The following is a 21,561-nucleotide window of genomic DNA, read 5'->3' on the forward strand; positions in this document are numbered from 1 at the left end:
AAAAAGAGTGCGGATTACGATGCTCAGTTGTCTTCCCACAATACTTCAATTTGGAATTTGGAGGTTCAGTCAGGCTAAATCTCACAGTCCTTGAATACTCACCCTAAGGGTGCTCTACCAAGTGATACGGTAGTGAACCCGAAGGGTGGGAACAATCATGTTATGGTGGTAACTACAAGGAGTGGACGAGGTGGTGATGTGAATTCCTCCAAGCAAAGACAAAATTTGAGTGATGATGTTGAGTTGCAAGAAGATGAAGTTTCTTTGGTAGTTGAAAATATGATTGATGAAAATGTGAATGAAGAAGCGAGGATTGATATTCAAGATACCGAGATGGAAACTCAATATGATGTGAACCCGTCTAGGAAATGCATAATAGACATGCCGGAGCCGGTTGTGCCTAAAGCCAAGGCTCCGAAGCAGAAAAATAAGAATCAGTTTAAAAAGTTCATTGACATAATGAAAAGCTTATCCATTAATGTGGCTTTGGTGGAGGCTCTTGAATAAATGCCGGGCTATGCTAAATTCATGAAGGACTTGGTGACAAAGAAGCGGTCTATGGATTGTAAAACTATAAAGATGACTCACCAAATTAGTGCAATAGTGCATTCAATGGCCCCGAAGTTTGAAGATCCTGGTGCTTTCACCATTCCTTGCACCATCGGGAGTGCGGAGTTTGCTAAGGCTCTATGTAATTTGGGGGCTAGTATTAATTTGATGCCCTACTCTATTTTCAAGACTTTGGGTATTGGGTAACCGAGGACGACTTACATGAGATTACAAATGGTGGATAGAATGATGAAGAGACCATTAGGTATTATTAATGATGTGCTCGTCCGAGTGGACAAATTTATTTTGCCAGCCGACTTTGTGATATTGAATTGTGAGGTGGATTATGAAGTTCCTATCAAATTGGGGAGACCTTTACTTGATACGGGAAGGCCTTAGTTGATGTGGAAGTAGGGCAAATCACCTTCCGGGTGGGTGATGAAAATGTGGTCTTTCATGTATGCAAGTCAATAAAGCATCCCAACAATTCCATGGTGTGATCTTTTGTGGATCTTGTACGACAGTGATAGTTGATGATACCAGTGCAATGATCAATGTGGAGGACCCTTTAGAGGTCGTATTGTTGAATCTTGATCTCAATGATGATGAGGGTCGAGAGGAGTGTATGAATGCTTTACATGGAATGAGCTATTACTCTTATGAGCCTAGGAAACTCTCTTTGGATCTCGAGAATAGGAATACTCCACCAACAAAACCTTCAATTGAGGAGCCTACGGTGTTGGAGTTGAAACTGTTGCCTCCACACCTCAGGTATGAGTTCTTAAGCCCTAGTTCTACTTTGCTAGTTATTCTTTCCTCTTGGCTTACTAACATGCAGGTTGATGCCACATTGGCTGTGCTTCAAAAGCGGAAAAAGGCAATTAGATGGACTTTAGAGATGATATTTGGGGAATAATCCCCGCATTCTGTATGCACAAGATTATTCTGGAAGATGATGCAAAGCTCTCCTTGGAGCATCAAAGGAGGTTGAACGAGGCAATGCAAGAAATTGTGAAAAAGGAGGTGATCAAGTGGTTGGATGCCGGGGTTGTGTACCCCATCTTTGAAAGCTCTTGGACTTCACCGGTGTAATGTGTACCGAAGAAGGGTGGCATGACCGTGGTTACAAATTCACAAAATGAGTTGATTCCTACTAGCACCATCACCGGTTGGAGGGTATGCATGGACTACCACAAGTTGAATAAAGTGACCCGAAAGGACCACTTTCCTTTGCCTTTTCTTGATCAGATGTTAGACCGACTTGCTGGGCGTGCCTTCTACTATTTCTTGGATGGGTATTCTGGGTACAACCAAATCTTGATTGCTCCGGAAGATCAGGAGAAGACCATATTCACTTGTCTATATGGCACCTTTGCCTTTTCTTGGATGCCTTTTGGGTTCTGTAATGCACCGGCTACATTCCAGCGGTGTATGATGGCCATTTTCATTGATATAGTGGAAGACAATTTGGAGGTGTTCATGGACGACTTTAGTTTTGTGGGAGATTCATTTGACGAGTGGTTGAAGAATCTTGATAGAGTTTTGGCCTATTGTGAAGAAACTAATCTTGTTCTCAATTGGGAGAAATGCCACTTTATGGTGGAAGAGGGCATAGTTCTTGGGCATAAAATTTCAAAGCATGGTATTGAGGTAGACAAAGCAAAAATTGATGTGATTTCAAGGCTCCTACCCTTACCTTTGTCAAGGGAGTTAGAAGTTTTCTTGGGCATGCAGGGTTCTACCGGAGATTTATCAAAGACTTTTCGTAGAGAGTGAATCCTTTATGCAAGCTATTAGAAAAAGATGCCAAGTTCATGTTTGATGAAAAATGTATGCAAGCCTTTGAACTTTTCAAGAATAAGTTGACCACCACTCCTATCATTACAACACCTAATTGGAGCTTGCCCTTTGAGCCCACGTGTGATGCTAGCGATGTTGCGGTTGGGGCAGTTTTGGGTCAAAGAGTGAGCAAATTGTTTCATCCGGTGTACTATACAAGCAAGATAGTGAATGATGCTCAAGTGAACTACACGGTGACCGAGAAAGAACTTTTGGCTATTCTGTTCGCAATGGAGAAATTTTGGCCGTATCTCATGGGTGCCAAGGTCATAATCCATACCGACCATGCCACACTCCGGTACTTGATGACGAAAAAGGATTCCAAAGCTAGACTGATGCGATGGATCTTGTTACTTCAAGAGTTTGATTTAGAGATTGTGGACCGGAAGGGTAGTGAAAACCAAGTGGCAGACCATTTGTCCCGCTTGGAGGAGGAGGGGAGGCCTCGTGATGGCCTAGAGATCAATGATTCATTTCCCGACGAATAACTCATTTCGGTGTCGGTGAATGGTATGCCATGGTTTACGGATGTTGCTAATTTCCTTGTGACTGGTATAATCCCGTATGAGCTCTCTTCTAACCAAAGGAAGAAGATCAAACGGGATAGTTTGGATTTATATTAGGATGAGCCGTACTTGTTCAAGATTTGCACGGATGGTGTGATCCGAAGGTGTGTCCCGGAGGAAGAGCAATTGAGTATCTTGGAGGCTTATCACTCCTCTCCCTATGATGGCCATCATGGTGGGGCGAGGACGGCTTCCAAAGTTCTTAGTTGTGGGTTTTATTGGCCAACTTTGCACAAATATGCAAGTGAACTTGTGAGGAGGTGTGACGAATGTCAAAGAGCGGGTGGAATTTCGAAGAAAGATGAGATGCCTCTCAATACCATTCTTGAGGTTGATATTTTTGATGTATGGAGCATTGATTTTATGGGCCTGTTTGTTAGCTCGTGTGGGAACAGATACATTCTTGTGGCGGTGGACTATGTTTTAAAGTGGGTTGAAGCCGTGGCTTTGCCCAACAATGAGGCTCAAAGTGTTGTTGCATTTCTTAAGAAGAGTATTTTTACAAGGTTTGGTACTCCTCGTGCAATCATAAGTGATGGGGGGTCTCATTTTTGCAATAGAGTTTTTGACACTTTGCTTGCAAAGTATGGTGTCAATCACAAGGTTTCTTCTCCCTATCATCCTCAAGTAAGTGGTCAAGTTGAAGTCTCAAATAGGGAAATCCAGAGTATATTGTCAAAGAGGGTCAATGTAAATAGTACCGATTGGTCAAAGAAGTTGGATGGCGCTCTATGGGCTTATAGGACTGCTTACAAGACTCTGATTGGTATGTCTCCGTATCAGTTGGTGTTTGGGAAAGCTTTCCATCTACAGGTTGAGTTAGAGCACAAGGCCATGTGGGCTTTGAGGAAGCTAAATCTTGAATGGGATGTTGCAGCCAATCTTCGTGTGGAGCAGCTCAATGAGCTTGATGAATTCCGATTCCATGCCTACTCCAGTTCGTCCTTGTATAAGGACAAGATGAAGTACCTTCATGATAAATATGCTCGTAGCAAGGAGTTCAAAGTGGGTGATTTGGTTCTCTTGTTCAACTCTCGGTTACGTCTATTTCCGGGAAAGCTTAAGTCAAAATGGAGTGGACCTTTTGAAGTGGTGTGTGTGACCCCGTTTGGTGCACTTGCTTTAAAGAACAAAAATGGGAAAGTTTTCAGACTGAATGGGCATAGGGTCAAGCACTACTTGGGAAAAATTGATGACAGCCACGTGGTGACACTTCTTCATCTCAAATGATTTGATGGTAACCTGTGTCGTGCCGCAACGTTAAATCAGGCGCTTTTTGGGAGGCAACCCATGTGTTTTTGTTTTTGTTTTTGTTTTCCTTTGATTTTCATTGTAGTATAGGATTTATTTTTGGACTGACTAGTTGTGAGATGTTGTAAGATTGTGCTGATGCAGTGAAGGAAAAAGTTGGAAAATGACTACTCTCTGAGGATTGTCAATGCGGACCGCACTGCCATTTTGTGCAGCCGCAAAGACCTCAGTGCGGGGGGCAAGAAATCAATGCGGACCGCACTGATGAATGAGCAAAACTGGAGGTTCTCTGAAGTTTACCACCATGGCCGCATTGCATTTTGTGCGGTCCACGACAGCCGCAGTGCATTTTGTGTGGACCGCAGTGGTTACCTTGTCTGAGTCCTATGATTTTGAGCAATGCGGACCGCGGTGCCATTTAGTGCGGCCCGCGGTGGGTAGGTAAGATGGGCCCCATGACCTTTTTATATAAATAGGACCTGAGGCCCTACTTTTGAACTTTTCGAATTCTTTAATCTCACAACTAAGAAAATACACTGGTCATCTCCCTTCTTGCTCGTTATTAGCTACTAAGATTCATTTATCTTCAGTACTTCTCACATCTGGTAAATCTAACTTCTTCTTAATTACTTAATTTTGCTATTTTCTTTTACTTTTTTGTTATTTTCCTTTGTTCTTCTTTGTATCCTTTCCGTATCTTTTTTAGTAATGTAGCTTAGGTTAGTTAATTCATGTTTAAAGTTAGACTAGGTAGTTAAAACATTTGGCAAACACTTAGGGACTCTTTATTAGGTGTAAAATTCGACTTAAATTCAAAATATCATGAACCCTAGGTTGGTGTTGCTACTTGGTGTTCTGTGCGGACCGCGGTGGAAATTGTGCGGTCCTTGGTGCCGTTGTGCGGTCCTCAATGGTATTTTGTGCGAACCGCATTGCTAAAAGTTCTGAAACCTGATCATTGAGGACCGCGGCCGCATTGCATTTTGTGCGGTCCGCGGTGCCTCAATGCGGACCACAATGGCATTTTGTGTGGTCCGCGGTGCATTTATTCAGAGAGTGGGTAGTCTGAACCCCACCTTTGTGCGGACCTCTATGCCATTTTGTGCGATCCGCATTGGCCTCTTTGCGGCCGCACTGCATTTTGTGTGATCCGCACCCTACTAGTTTAAAAAACTTTCTGCAACATTTCTTTTACAACTGTGAATTACAATGTCTTGTGGATACTAACAAGCATGACTAAATTTGTTTGCAGACAATGGTGAAATCAAGAGGCAAGAGTGGTAAACAACCTGGTAGAGGGGAGTCCTCCTGAGGTGGAAAACAAAAGATGATAAAGTTGACTCCCCAGGCCAGTCCAAACATAAAGAACACAAGGAAACTCATCAGAGCTGCTGATAGGGCTATTAATCAGTCGGGGAGTGAGTACGAGCCCTCCCGGGAGGCATTATCAGACTCCGTTCTAGAGTATATTGCTGACTGGTCGGAGAGAAACAGACTGAGATACACACCCCCATCATCCCCCACTGCCCAAGCTTCAGTTCATGTATCGTTTGAGTCGTCTAAGGGCTCATTTGAAGGCAATGGAGATGAGTACTCCACCTCTCCCACAACTTCATTATCTGGAGAGGATGCAGTATCGAAGGAGGAGGAAAAAGCACAAGGGGGTGAGCCCCAAGTTGGCAGGGTTGAGCAGACTAGGAACCCGAAGGCATGGGAGGACCAGTTCATCAGTGAAATTGCCTACCACAAGTTCAGAGAGTGGTGACCAGAGAAGAGGTTGATATCGGAGAGAAAAATCATTACCCAGGATCTTTTGCCTCACAATCTAAATGTGTTGAAGAAATTCAATGATAGAGCTGGATGGGACTACTTTATCGGGAAAGTGGATGACGCCAATGAGCATTTGGTGAAAGAATTCTACACCAACGTGGCCCACATAAAAAAAAGTACCACGGTCACCAAAGTCCGGAACTTGAAAGTGAAGTTTCATGGCAAGACCATCAATGACTACTTGGGCTTCATAGAGGAGGATGAGTCCCTGTACCTTGACAAGATGAAATTGGGTGACGAAGCCCGTCCGTAGTTGGCAGAGTACCTGGCAATCCCAAGTACCACTCCCGATTGGCTGACTGCGGGGGTAAAAATATTGAGGAGGACACTGAATTTCGAGGCAAAGGGGTGGAGACATTCGTGTGCAGCAGACTAGATCCTACCACCCATGACAACTTACTCCCACTTTACCGGGCGATCTTAGTTGCATCAATCATGGCAGGGTACCCGATCAATGTCAGGAATGTTATGTCCCGGGTTATTTCACAGGTTGTGAGTGAGGGTGAAATGTCCTACCTATTCCCCAACTTCTTGACAATGTACTTCGAGGACCTCGAAGTGGAGAAATGGGGATTTGATGTGAAGGTGAAGGCAAAAGCACCCTTCTCATGGTATAAACTGCAGGGTGATGACAGCCCCAAGGGCAAGGGCTCCAAAGGAAAATCCACTACTTCAGCTAGCCAGTCTAAAGAGCCAGTAATGGTGGTGACTACTCAGCAACCTCCCTCTACTTCAGTAGACTTGCCCCCAGGTTCATCCACCTCCACAGATCCTGACATTCCCTCTACCACTGCCTATCCATTGACAGCCCACCGTCTGAGCCAGGCCCTCACTAGCATCAACAACTGGATGCAAATAGCTACTTCCAAGCTGTTTGTGTTATCTTCTACTATGACAGCTCAGTCGGCACCTCCACCTCCACAGGTCCCACAGTCTACTGAGGATGCCCTTAAGGATATTCTGGATAACCAGAAGAAAATCCTTGATACTCAGAAAGTGCTTACATAGGTTGTGGATTCTCATGGGAGAGCTCTCACGGAGCTTGCTAGGGAGGCCAAGAAGATGATGAAGACGCGGGCTTCCAAGGAGTCTGTGAAGGAGTTGCAGGTTGAGGTTGACAAGTTGAAGGCAGATCACCTGCCTTTATTTATTGCTACATGACCCGGTGCCAGTAGCCCATCCCCAGCCAGTGCAGTTGGAGAGGCCTCCCAAGAGGAAGAGGATAATTCCCCATGCAGATGATGCAGTCATACAGTTAGAGGACCCGCATGGAAATTCCTCTAGCTAGCCCCAAGAGTTAGCCCAGGCCTCGGTCCAGGTCCAAGCACAGGTCCCAGTAGAGCCACAGGTCGTAGGGAGCCAGTCTCAGGTTCCCGATCTTATAAAGGACCCAGGGACCACTCAGGATCCCATGCAGACAGACGGGGCATAGGGAGTTTCTGTATCCCCTTTCCCTTTATTTTTGGTGCTTATTTTGCTTAGTTGGCATTGAGGACAATGCCAGCTTTCATTTAAGGGGGTAGGCCCTACTTTGATATGTTGGATGACTGTATATATATGACAATTTTATTATTTCTTTCTTTCCTTTTTCATCTTTGGTATGTATATAATTTTAGCACTTCATTACATTTTTCGTACTTTTCACTTTGGATCTGTATATAAAAGTTATGTTACATGGTATATATTTATCCCCCTTATTGTATATTTGATCAAACCCTTCTTGTATATATTCATTTTACTTTCCGCAATTTTTCTTTCTTAGCTTCTTATTTGTGTTCGTAGCTTCTTGTTTTGGATTTTTACAATAAGCCTTTGGTTTTCTTAATTCCACGGTTCTTTTCAAAGGTGGAATTTCTGTGAACCAGGTGGCTCTTCCCGATGATGGATGACATGACTACTTTCTTAAGGGTTTGAGTCTGTTTTTCCTTTCTTTTTGCTTTCTAGTAGTTAGTGGTAAGGGTGCCTCAAGCAAAGCTTCACTTGGGCCTAATACATTTGCCTTTGATCTTATGGTCAAAAACAAATCGTTGTATATAGGATGGTGAAAGTTGTGACCTTGAGACTCTTGTGTTGGCCGATAACCATCAAGTGGTTTTTTGGGACCATTGTGTGCTCAAATCTTATCTAAGGTTGTTGTGGGCCCCCGACTCCGTGTCTTTAGCGATCCTATAGCTTGTGTGGTGAGAAATTTGCATTGCAAGTCCAAGTCCCGAGCCATTGGTCTAGAACTTGCCCTGAATGTTTGTCGAGGCGAAATCCTAAGTGAAATTTGACATGAGATATGATTATAAGCTCTCCTTGATCCAAATTATAGCTTGAAGACTTCCATAGTCTAACAATTATAAAATCCCTAGTCAACCCTTTTGAGCTTTAGACCTTTTTTTGCCTCAAAGAACCATAATACAAGCCTTTACCCGTTCTAAAAGATACCCTCTCTTGGCACCTGATCTTTCCTTAGCACATGGCAAGAGTATAAGTTTGGGGGGAGAGACGGGCGAGGATTGCAACAAAGTGGTAAAAAGGCACAAAATGATGAAAAGGAAAGGCAATGAAAAAGAAAGAAAAGCAAAAAAACATAAAGAATGTTCAATATAGAAATGAATAAAGGGATTCAAGAAAAACAAAGAATGAAAGTTGTGGAAAGTTGAGAAAGGATAAAAGTTTTGAAATGAACAAGAAAAAGTGACAGTGTGTCTCTCTAACTCCTTAGAAAGAAGTGATATGACTTAAAAATTCAAGTGAATGTGTGCGAAAATAAAACAAAAGAAGTGCTTAAGGGAAGATGGAACCTACTTAGACCAAACATTGCCTACCCGGAACCAAAAGCCTTCACTATGTCTCCACAAAAGCTCTATATGATCTCTAGTTGAATGAAGCTTACATTAGTGGTGACTCACATAAAGGGCAAGCATATGATACTTAGAGCCGGACTTGCGACTTTTCCTTGAGAGAGATGAGTGTATTTCTATTAACCTCGTTCTGAGTGCCACTATCTTAAAGGTGAGGTTTGCTTAGAGAGAGTTGAGGATGTGTGAGTTTGGGTTCCACAATGACCAAAGTAATAGAAATAGTTCTTTGATGTGTTGAGTCAACTCTTGATGCTCTTGTGTCGCACTTAATCCATGGTGTTTAAAAGAGTAAATGTTGTTAATGATTCATTTATACTGAGGGCAATTGTTAGTCCTAATTGATGCTAGATGAGGTCACTTTAGGACAACTGAATTTTCTTGGATTTTCTCTTAAAGGGTGAGTCTTATTTTGTTTGCTTGAGGACAAGCAAAAGCTTAAGTTTGGGGGAGTTGATAACTAGGAATTATGATGCATTTTACACTCCTTCATGCTCAAGTTTTGATTAGAAATGTGTACAAAATATTCCCAAAGGCGCACAAGTTGTGCTTGATTGCAGATTTGATCAACAAGGTGACAAGATGTCAAAAACCAGCTCAAAAAGGAGTGAAACTTGCACAAGTACCTAGACAAGACAAAGCTCAATCAAACAAGGCCAATGCGGCCGCACACCATTCTGTGCAGTCCGCACAAGTGAAGTTCAGAGAGGGTGCTTTTCAGGCCAATAGGTAATGTGGCTGCAAGGGGTTTTGTGCGGTCCGCATTGGGTTCATTGCGGCCACACTCGATTTAGTGTGGTCCGCGGAGCCAAGGTTCAGAGAGGTGGTGTTTTGGAGATTGAAGCTCAATGCGGTCCGCGGTCCTTTTTGTGCGAACCACAATGGAAGCCACTGCGGCCGTAGTCGATTTCGTGCGGTCCGCATTGGCCAAGTTCAGAGAGCTGATTATTCAAGCCCAGAGCCTTAGTGAGGCTGCACTCGATTTTGTGCGGTCCGCACTAGCCCCGCAGGGGTATTTTTGTCCAGGATTTTCAGCTAGTATAAGTAGATTCTTTTATCATTTTTAGGTCATTAGATAGTTTGTACTGAGAGCTACGCTCGTGACTTCGTTCCTTTTAGCTATATCGAGTAATTTTAGCTTGATTTCAACATTGAATCTTCAAGTTTAATTTTGGAATTAATTATTATGGGTTTTTCTTCATCTATTTCTTTGTTTTCTTCTCTAATTATGAGTACCTAGACCCATAAGCTAGGGTTGTAGCTCAACCTTAGTGTGAGTAATTGATGGGTCTTTTATTTTGATGCTTGATTGTCTATGGGTATTTGATATTTGGGCTAATTTAGGATTTTAATTATGAATTAGTGGCTGCAAACACTAGTTTATGCCTAGTAAACTTTGTCTCTTCTTGAGAAAGAGAGTCTAAGTCCATGAAATTAGTCCAACAAGGAATTGGGGCGTACTCAAGAGATTTATAGCCCCAATTAAAGGGTTAAACCTAGAGATAGTAATACCCGACTTGAACCTTGATTACTTGTGCAAATTTGCATACCCAATTGGTTTTGAGAAAGTTAATTCTGGCAAAATCACTCGAACTACCGAGAGGTATAGAGTGAGTAGAATCGTGCAATGGTTATATCGGGTTAATTCGGGTAAAAGCTGCTTTGGCCTCTCCCGCTACTCCATAGTAGTGCAGGGTTGGCCTCGATCACTAGCCTGCCTTTGCTCTAAACACCAAAAGAGGATGAAACACTGTATTTATACCTGGCCATATCCAAGATAGCGGTAAGTGGTGTGCTAGTTCGAGAAGATCAAGGTATGCAATTCCTTGTTTATTATGTAAGTCGGACCTTGGAAGATGCTGAAACCAGGTATCCGTACCTAAAAAAATTAGCTCTTGCATTAATAAGCGCATCACGAAAGTTGAAACATTACTTTCAATGCCACCGTATTTGTGTTTTAACGACATATCCTCTTCGAAGCATATTGCATAAGCCCGAATTATCGGGCCGATTGGCCAAATGGGCCATCGAACTCGGGGATATGATATCGAGTATCACCCCCGAACGGCTATCAAGTCCCAAATTCTGGCGGATTTCGTGGTCAAATTTTTGCCCTCCCTCGTGCCCGCAGTAGAGAAAGAACTCTTATTAAAAACAGGCACATCTTCCGTGGTGTGGATCCTATCCACTGATGGCGCCTCGAACGTAAGAGGATTCAGGCTCAGCATAGTTTTGACGCCGCCTATGGGCGGTATAATCAGGCAATCTATAAAAACTACAAGGTTGACTAACAACGAAGCCGAATATGAGGCCAGGATTGCAGGTCTGGAATTGTCCAAAGGCCTAGGAGCTGAAGTCATCAAAGAAAGATGTGATTCCTTCCTGGTAGTAAATCAGGTAAACGAGAGCTTTGAGGTTCGAGAAGACAGGATGCAAAGATACTTAGACAAAATTCAAGTCATATTGCACCGCTTCAAGGAATAGACTCTGGTCCACATACCTCGAGAGCAGAATAGCAAGGCCGATTCCCTTGCAAATCTGGGATCATCTGTCGAAGAAGATGACCTACTACCCGGGGCCGTTGTTTAGCTATCCAAATCAGTGATCGAGGAAGGTCATGCCGAGATCAACTCTACTAGCCTGACATGGGATTGGAGAAATAAATACATCAATTATTTGGAAAGTGGGAAACTACCCGTTAATCCGAAAGAGTCGAGGGCCATGCGAACTAAAGCAGCCAGATTCTCGCTCGTTGAAAACAGAACACTGTATAGAAGAACCTTTGATGGGCCCCTAGCAGTATGTCTAGGATCGGGGGACACTGATTATGTGCTCTGATAAATCCATGAGGGCACCTACGGAAATCACTCAGGTGCCGATTCCTTAGTCCTGAAGGTGATCTAAGTAGGCTACTATTGGGACAACATGGAAAAGGATACCAAAGAATTCGTCCGTAAATGCGACAAATGTCAGAGATTTGCCCCGATGATTCACCAACTAGATGAACAACTGCATTTGGTCTTGTCGCCATGGCCATTCATTAAATGAGGGATGGACATTGTCGGGTCTCTACCAATGGCACCAGGTAAAGCTAGATTTATTTTATTTATGATCGACTACTTCTCAAAATGGGTGGAAGCGCAGGCCTTCGAAACGATAAGAGAAAAAGAAGTTATTAACTTCATTTGGGACCACCTCATATGCCGATTCGGAATCCCTTCCGAGATAATATGTGATAATGGAAAGCAGTTCATCGAAAGCAAAGTAACACATTTCCTCGAGGATCATAAAATCAAAAGAATCCTATTGACACCCTACCACCTGTGTGCCAACGGTCAGGCCGAATCTACAAATAAGACCATCATTCAAAACTTAAAGAAGAAGTTGGAAAGTGCTAAAGGAAAATGGAGAGAAGTATTACCAAGGGTCCTAAAAGCTTGGTACCATGGAAGGCGAACAACTTCCAAGCAATTGGAACATATCAATGCTCAAACATTACTACCGCTGAGGTGTCCGATGGAAGACACCGAAACACCCCCGGGATCGAAGACATTGGGTTTTTAAAGCATGCGTTGTACTCTTTTCCTTAGGTCGGATTTTGTCCCAAGAAGGGTTTTACCGGCAAGGTTTTTAATGAGACAACATCTATATGCTACCTAAGGAAAATTTCACAAGTATTCAAGGCTTCTCTTCAATCAACCTCGAGCATTGGGGGGCATCACCCTAGAAGATCACCTTCTCGAAGAAGCTAAGACGAACCAAAAAGGGTCTCAGTAGGAAAATGATGTATCAGGCCAAACGGTCGAATGAACCGTGTCCGCATAGAATATCTGAGCCCCTGACAGCAAATACATGTATACTTGTGCCAAGTAATCAAAGAATATCTTCTCATCCATCAAAACGCTCTACGCTTCAAAGAAGTACACCATTTTAAGAAAAAATGGCTTTAGAGCCAGAAATTTCCGGAACACACGAGGACTGACGCCAAAAACTCGAGGCCCCATGACGTTCGGGTCGGAAACTTTGAACTTGTAATCCCTCAACGAGGCGGCACCAAGTTTACAAAAAGAACGGTTCCAGAATCCAAAAAACTATCGACATCTCGGGGACTATCATCGACTGTCTTCCTTTCGAGCAATCAGTAACTCAAGACCGTAAGACCCCAAGCGGGCAATCTCGAGCCCGAAAGCACTCCATGTGGCAATACTAGAAAATGTAAGACCTCTACGAGGCATTGTCGACAGTGTAAGATCTCTATGAGGCAACACCAAAACTGTAAGACCTCAAGCAAGACATGAACCATACTTATACCAAGTAACTCATCTGTAAGGCCTCAAGCAAGGCATGAACCTTACTTATACCAAGTAACTCATCTGTAAGACCTCAAGTAAGGCATGTTAAAATTTGTAAGACCTTACAAAAGGCATAATCCCGATCTTAAAGTTAAGGCTATATATCCGAAATTATAAGACCCCTAAAAAGGCATACCCTCGATATAGACGCTGAAACTACTCACTCAGGGACTGAAAGGCTCCGGCCAAACACAATGACTACGGTCACAAGGCTGTACTAGCCAAACTAACACGACTCGGGGATGCGCGACCGTAACTATAAAATCACAGGCCTTCAATTACTTCGAAAATACTTTGAAAAGAATCAGTTAATCAGGCTACCCTTCGGCATAAGCAAAAGAGGTTCGATCATATCAGCTCCAAACAATAGGCTTCGAAACAATTCAGCCATCGAGCAAAACCTTCCGAGGTGCTCAATTACCGCCACCTAACGACTCACAATCGAGGTTCTTATAGAACCGTCAAAGCGTCGACGAACACAAAAACTTCAAAAAGTATTTAGTGAAGGAAAATAAAGCCTACATAAGAGGTCGTACCGACCCAATGCATAAGAGCCACTATCGCCAGCTTAAAATTAAATGTCGTACCAACCCAATGCATAAGAGACACTATCTCTAGCCTATATAAAAGGTCGTACCGACCCGATGCATAAGAGCCACTGACGCCATCTTAAATTTTGAAAACTTAAGAGTCAATGAGCTCGAGTCGAAATCCGACTCGAAGATTGAGCCCAAAACAGTTAACTAAAAGCCTAAGGGCAAATTTGTAAGAGCCACTGTCGCCAACATAAAAGAGCCTCAGGACCGATTAGAAGTCACACCAACCCAACAGCCGGCCCAAAAAAAATCTCAGGATCGATTTCTAAACTAAAGGGATGATAAACCCGAATCGAGAACCCGACTCGGGGACTAGGCCCCGAACGGTCGACCTTCGACCATCAAGAATCGCTCACCAATAGCGAAAACCCAAGGGTCTAACCCAAGATCCAAAATGTCAGACCAATTATCAAAAAACATCGCGGATTATTCCTAAAAGGCAAAGGAAAAAAGAGAAGTGATGGAAAACGAAAAGCCTTCTATATATATATTGCTCACAAGGGTACATTTACAAGGCCTATAAAACCCTTACAAGGGAGAGATCAAATAAAACCCTAATCTACCATCGGGTCTATGCCTTCGATGGCTCCCTCGGAAGTTGTGTACCGACGGTTTTGGCCATGGCCCCAGGGTTTTCAACGGCCTCTTTCCCTACGGAGATTCCTCCTTCATTCTCGTCATCTCCTGAGCCACTGCTCATCACACCTTCAGAAGCAAGCAGGGAAGCAACTTTCTTCTCTAGGGTATTCACTCTCTCAAGCCCGACAGATAGATTAATGTCCCTGCATGCATATCCTCGAGAGTCCGCCTCTGAGATTCTAACCGAGCATGTTCCATGGCTCAAGTTAATTTCAATTCGGCCCCCTCGGGCACTCTCCTGGATTGAACATCTATTACAACAACATCCTCTTTGTGCAAGGATATGAGCGCCTCAGCTTCAGTTTTGATCCCGGTTAGCGTAACAACTAACTCAGTATGAAGACCTCTATACTTATTACTCTCCGCCCTCGCATCATGAAGTTGATGCCCGACCTAAGCCATCTTTCCCTGGAGGGTATCCCTCTTAGAAGCTATCTCACTCACGTGCCATCTGAGCTCGAGAATTTTAGAGTCTCTGGCTTAGAGCTCCTCCCTCATTAGGGCATCTTTTTTCTCAAACTGCTCAAATCAGGTCAAAGGTGTCAATGTTGAGATCTGATAAACATTCAGATAAAAGCAAATGGAAACTACGTAACCTGCTCAGTGAGATGAGTCTTCTCACGCTCGTAGCAATTCACCTCAACTTGAAACCAAGCGAAGGTCTGATTATAAAGCACCCTGGCCTGAAACCATGACAGAAACCAGTTAAAAAGACAAAGATAAGGGCGACAAGCAGAGTTTACAAAAATTACATGCACATAGAGCCTATCCGTCTCACTAAAGATGACTGAGGCATCGAGCTCAGGGATTTTCTCGGGCGCAACTAAAGGCCTTTCAAACGCATCTTTATCTCCAATGGGCACCCCATATCGGAAGGCTCTTTATTCTGGGCATCCTACATTTCCTTAGGAGGTAAGGTCAATCTCGTAGGAGAATCATCCACGTCAATAACACCAAAAGGATCAATCGGGGTCATTTCTTGTCACTGAAGAAATTCAAAACTGGGTTCCTCCGGACCGCCCGCCAAATACGCCGCAGCTCGGGGAATAGTTTGGCGGTCAATCGGCTCAGGAACTTTACCCAATGCATCCTCGAAGGCCTCTTCAGCCCGAGGATGGACAACAATAATACCAACTTCCGACTTGGAAGCCACTGTCTTCGCGGCATAAGGGGCGATCAGGTTTTCCCCTCTCTCGGATGCTATTAAGGAATCATCTTTCTCCTCACCTTCATATCGGGGACTCCCCGCTACTTCTGGAGTTAAGGCTGCTGAATCATCCTTAGGTTCTTCCACTTTGGCCTTCTTGGATTTCGAAGGCTCAGTCGATGATTCCCTTCATCTTTTCTTCTGTTCATCGGGTTCTGGGGTATCCGCTTTGCCAAGCCATTCTTCCCTCATCAGGGGACCTCCCCCAGACCTGCACAAATGCAAAATACAAACACAAGGAGTGAGGACATTGTCATCAGCAGTTCTGTTAAGAGATACAATTATAGCAGGAGTAAAGGCTCACCGTGGTCCTTGGCTTCCTATCGAGCCTGGGACGGATCTCTCCACACGCGTTCAACGTATGGGCAAATCGAATCCAACTGGTTGACCCAGCCCGAGAGGTCCTTAACCAATTTGGGGTACACGGTGACGACTGCATCAACAGAAGAAGTCAGTTCATAGGAAGATATACCCAAAGAGAAGCAAGAGAATATTTAATTAGCGCATCTACTTACGTTTTATGTTCTACCTTTCGCGAAACAACATCCTCTCCGCTGGAATCAGATCCGAAGTCCTAACTCGGACAAAATGGTTAATCCACCATCCGTTCCTAACCTTGTCGGTACAGGAAAAAGGGCTCTCAGGGCCCGACAGTGGAGCTTTATAAGGCCCCCACGAAAGAGTCGGGGGCTATACATTCTGATTAGGTGGTCGAGAGTGAAGAGCATCTCCTTAATCATGTTCGCATAATATCTGGTCTTGTAAACAATGCTCCAAAACGAAGGATGAATCTGGCCAAGGGTTACTCAATAACATTGGCAGAAGTCGAGGATCACGGGGTCTATCGGAGGAGAGGATGGCCCTACTGGGCCAAGGGTAAACGGATAAGTATACACATTGAGGAAGCCAACCTTGTATATCGTTATGTTCTCCTGCCGAGAAGGAATTTCCACAAGCATCGCGTCCCCCAGCTGCAGTCGGCCTTCACCCTTTCGACGTCTGCTATTGAATTAACATATGTGGATACGGGTTCACATTGCCCCGGCTTCAAAGAAGGTTTTTCGGTCTTAAAATCGGAGGTCATTTCAAAAGCCCCCGGAATGCATTGCCCAGTGCAGGGGGGGGCATTGTTGCTTTACCCTTAGACGAGCGCGAGGAAGAAGAAGGCACATCTTCCTGAGGAACATAGGTGTAAGTTTTTGCCATTCTTGTTAAAAAGTTTTAGAGGAGAAATGAAAATTGCATTTCAAAAAGAGAACACAAGGGAGAGGTAGGAAGAACTCTTTTGAGGGCTTGGTGGTGCAGTGGAAAATAAGGAGCGAAAGAATAAGTATTTGTAGAGGTCTAACACACACATTGGAGCAGACCAAAGGACGGCCAACCACTATAATTAATTCGAAGGCTTTTAAGGGCTGTGTGGACATGACCTTTAGACTAGGGCTATTCATTCGGATCGGATATCCGAAATCCGAACCGATCCATTCAATTTCGGATTTTGGAATTTGGATTGGATCGAATTTCGGATTGTGTTTATTAAAATTTCGGATTTCGGATCGGATTCGGATTGGTATATTTTAATCCAATCCGATCCGAAATTCGAAATTATTAGGGCATATATAAATACTACACTTTAATTTCGGATAGTCAGTACTTCATTTACATCAACCTCCAAATTATTACCTTTACAATTGCTAGATTTAGCTATATTGGCACTATAGTACTCTCATAATTGCATAAACATGAATTTTTGTTAATATATTGCCTCTTTTACAAAAAAAATATACATATTAGTTTAACTTTGAGGCATAATAATATGATCCGATCCAAACTTTAAAATCCGAACCAATCCGATATAATTCGGATCGGATTCGGATTGCATTTTTTAGAATCCGAAATCCGAAATTCGAATCCGAAATGTGCTAAATTCGATCTGATCCGATCTGTGCACCGCCCTACTTTAGACACCTCATTTGGTCATATCAGGCGTTTGACAGAGCGCGACTACCGTCGTGATGGAAGTATCGAAGGGGCAGGAATTCGAGATCGTTTCTTATCGTTTTACTCTAATAAATGCGGGGACTATCTGTATATGGGTGAAACCGAGAAGTCTGATTTCATGATCATTATGTCCTTCCTTAACTTCACCTCAAAAAGGCCTCGAAGGCCCGGGGGAGCAGTTCGAGGTTTTGACCTCGAGGGTCCTTCACACCCAACCTCGGTGCAGCACGAGTCGATGGTTATCATGGATAAATGGGAAGTTTCCTAGGCACTTGGTTCGAACTGACAACACCTACAAGAATAGTACCAGCCTGTACCAACTACTTTACTTTGTAATAAATACACACGTACTATGTTGGGATTCCCTCCTCCTATATAAATGGGACCTTTACTATATTTTGCACACACGATAACACATTATACCACTCACAACATTCAATACAAGAACATTCTCTTTGCTCTCTAACTTAAACATATTCTCTTGATTTTAATACTTACATTTATTGCTTATATTTGTTGTGTTCTATTTATTGTTCTTTATTTATTGCTCATTATTGACCATAAAGAGCTTTTATCAAAGCTCTCAATACTGTTAGTCCTTCATTGTCTATCCACAGCTCAGTCTCGAGCTCGACCTCGAGGCCCCGTATACCAAAGCTCGAGGTCCTGATTCTCAACCGCTCAGTTTGCCTAAACGCACTATTTTCAAGTTCTTATCTTATTTTTCTAGTCTCATACTTAGCATCTACTGCCTAACAACTACCATAAAAACAGATCACGTATTTTTAAAATCACAAAATTAAATTTAATTGTAATTACCATTTTCAAAGTAAACAAATATACCAAAAAAAAAAAAGAAAGGTATCTAGCATCTACACTAGCTACTGAATTAAAAACGTGTGTATGGGATACAATCAACAAATTCTGGTTGACCCGATTAATGTGGGAAAAAAGTAACAGTTTCCTAACAAATTAAGCAGCCTATATATACTCCATCCGTTCACTTTTACTTGATATGTATACTAAAAATAGATTTTCGTTTTTACTTATCACTTTACGTATATCAAGAGAAGACAAATTTGATTTTCCTGTTATACCCATAGTATTTATTACTCATTTCATATCATTTTCTCAAATCCAATAAAATATGCATCAATTAATGTGGGTATCATGGTAAATTATGCGCTTCATTTATTATTTCTTAAGGGGTGTGAAAAGTTAAAATGTGCCATATATAAGAAGAGAAAGAGATCTAGAGAGAGAAAGCCCTCGTTCCCTCAGCTCAGTTTAGAAGAATCTCTTAATTTCCATTGTGCTTAACTTTCATACCTATTCTCTTTCTCTCTTTCTTTCAACCAATTAGTTAGATGGCAGGTGCTGGTAGAGGCTGGAAATTCATTCTCACATATGAAGAAATGCTTGACTTCTTACAAGATTACGTTTGCAATTATTTTTTCCCACCTTTGAATGTGATATCTTTTCTTAATATATACGGGGATCAGTGATGACCCGATAGGTTATCTGATGGTTTAGAATCTAATTTTATATTTCAAAGCCTCAAATATCTCATTTAGCCTTTTTCGATTTGCATGCACAGTTCGGATATTTTTTTCGAAAAGCTTTTATGTTAGAAATTGATAAAATATAATTTTTTTGCTTCAAAAATCCATTTTGAGTTGACTTCGGCCAACGTTTAGAGCAAACGAACCCAGATTTATATTTTGACGGTCCTAGTGGGTGCGTATCATAATTTGAGACCTAGGCGTATGCCCGGAATCAAATTCGGAGGTCCCTAACTCGAGTTATTAAATTTTGTCGAAAATTGAAAGTTTAATGAATTTTAGAATTGACCGATGTCTGATTTTGTTGATACCAGATCCATATTTCAGTTTCGGAGCCTGATACAGGTCCATTACTATATTTATGACTTGTATATCAAATTTGATGTGAAACGGAGCTGGTTTGACATGATTCAGACGTCGGGTTGTAAAAATAAAAGTTTTAAAGGTTTTTTGAAAATTTTATTTGATTTGGTATCCAATTCGTAGTTCTATGTATTATTTTGGTGTTTTGATTACGCGAGCGAGTTCGTATAAGGTTTTTGGACTTGTGAGCATATTTGGTTTGGAGCCCCGAGGGCTCGGGTGAGTTTCGGATAGCCTACGAACCTTTTGAACTTAGAAAATTTCTGATTTTTCTCATTCCTGCCGGTGTCTGGTGTAAGCTTCTATCCGATTGCGTATAGCCAATCGCGATCATGAAAGGTAAGTTCGGACTGGGGGAAAATTACTTTACGCGAACGCGAGGAATAGGACACAAACCCGGAGCAGTGGGGGGACTACCCTTCGTGAATGCGTCCACACCGACGGACGCGTAGCATTGGATGGGCTGGCCTGGGACTTGACCTTTGTTCTATGCGAACGTGGTGCAGGGATCGCGAATGCGTAGGCTAGGGGCTAAGCCTACGCGAACACGTAGATCAACTCCCGATCGCGTAAGCCAGCGAGGCTTTACTCTCGCAAATGTGTTAGGTTTCACACGAACGCAATGAATACCTGATGCCCAGTGATTAAAAACAGAACGAGTTACGGGATTTTGCTATTCTTTCAAAATTTCAAAACTAAAAATCCCTAGAGGCAATTTTCCCAAGAGTTTTTCTTTCCCAATTTGCTGGTAAGTGATTCTAACCTACTCTCTTTTAATTACCCGTTACATTTCATCCTAAAATCTAGGATTTTCTTGGTAGAAATCTGGGGTTTGGGTAGAATTAGAGATTTTTGTAAAATTAAAATTTAGACCTCAAATTGAGGTCGGATTTCGAAACAAATTATATAACCAGATTCGAGGGTGAATGAGTAATTGGATTTTGGTCCGAACCTCGAATTTTGACCAAATGAGCCAGGGGTCGATTTTTGACTTTTTGGGGAAAAGTTTGGAAATTCTAAATTTATGCATTGTAATTGATTCCTTTAGTAATGTTTGATATTATTGAGTCAATTTTGGCTAGATACGAGTAGTTTGGAGGCAGATTCTAGGGGAAAGGCTGCGGTAAAGCTCTAAATTGACTGCATAGTGAGGTAAGTGTTGAGTCTAGACTTGACTTGAGGGAATGAGGAACCTTCAGACTATGTGCAATATGAAATTCATGTGAGCGGCATATATGCGAGGTGATGAGTGCTTATGCGCCGCCGAATTACTTGTTTTTCTTGATTTTCCACTGTTCTTTAATTATCTCCTTCCTTGTCTTAAATGTTATATGCCCTAAATGCTTTCCATGCTTATTTGCTACCTGTTAATCAATGTCCTCTCCTGTTAATGATGCTAGATCCTTTCATAGTTTCATGATTCTTTGCTATTTGCTTAAACTGACTTACTTGCACCTTCAAATTGTCAATTACTGGACCGGTCTCGTTGTGTAGTACTACTTATGTAGATTCCTATGTTGTACAAGGTTTCCTTTTTGGATTAGTTTGGTATTTATTGATCGTAAAGGTTTTCGTGGTTTAAATTGTTAATTTGAGTGTGCACGTTGAGTATTTGGTACTGAAATGGTGGGATCGGGTTACATAGCACAATAAGTGAAATAAGGATGGATTGATATGGTGGAATAAAAGTAAATTTTTACTGTACGGTGGGATCGGGTTGCAAGCCGTAACAGGTGGAATAAGGGTGCATTGATATGGTGGAATATGGGTGCATTGATATGGTGAAATAGTGATATTGATATATGGTGGGATAGGGTTGCACGCCGCGACATATATATTAATTACTATTGTTGATGTTATTACAGTGAAATAAGGAAAGATTCTATGTTGTACGGTGGGATTGAATTGCGCGCCGCAACAACCTATGTGTTTCTATTTCTCGAGTTGTGTTGGTTTTCGGTAT

This window comes from Nicotiana sylvestris, chromosome 1 (assembly GCF_000393655.2).
Source record: "Nicotiana sylvestris chromosome 1, ASM39365v2, whole genome shotgun sequence".
Lineage (NCBI taxonomy): Eukaryota > Viridiplantae > Streptophyta > Magnoliopsida > Solanales > Solanaceae > Nicotiana > Nicotiana sylvestris.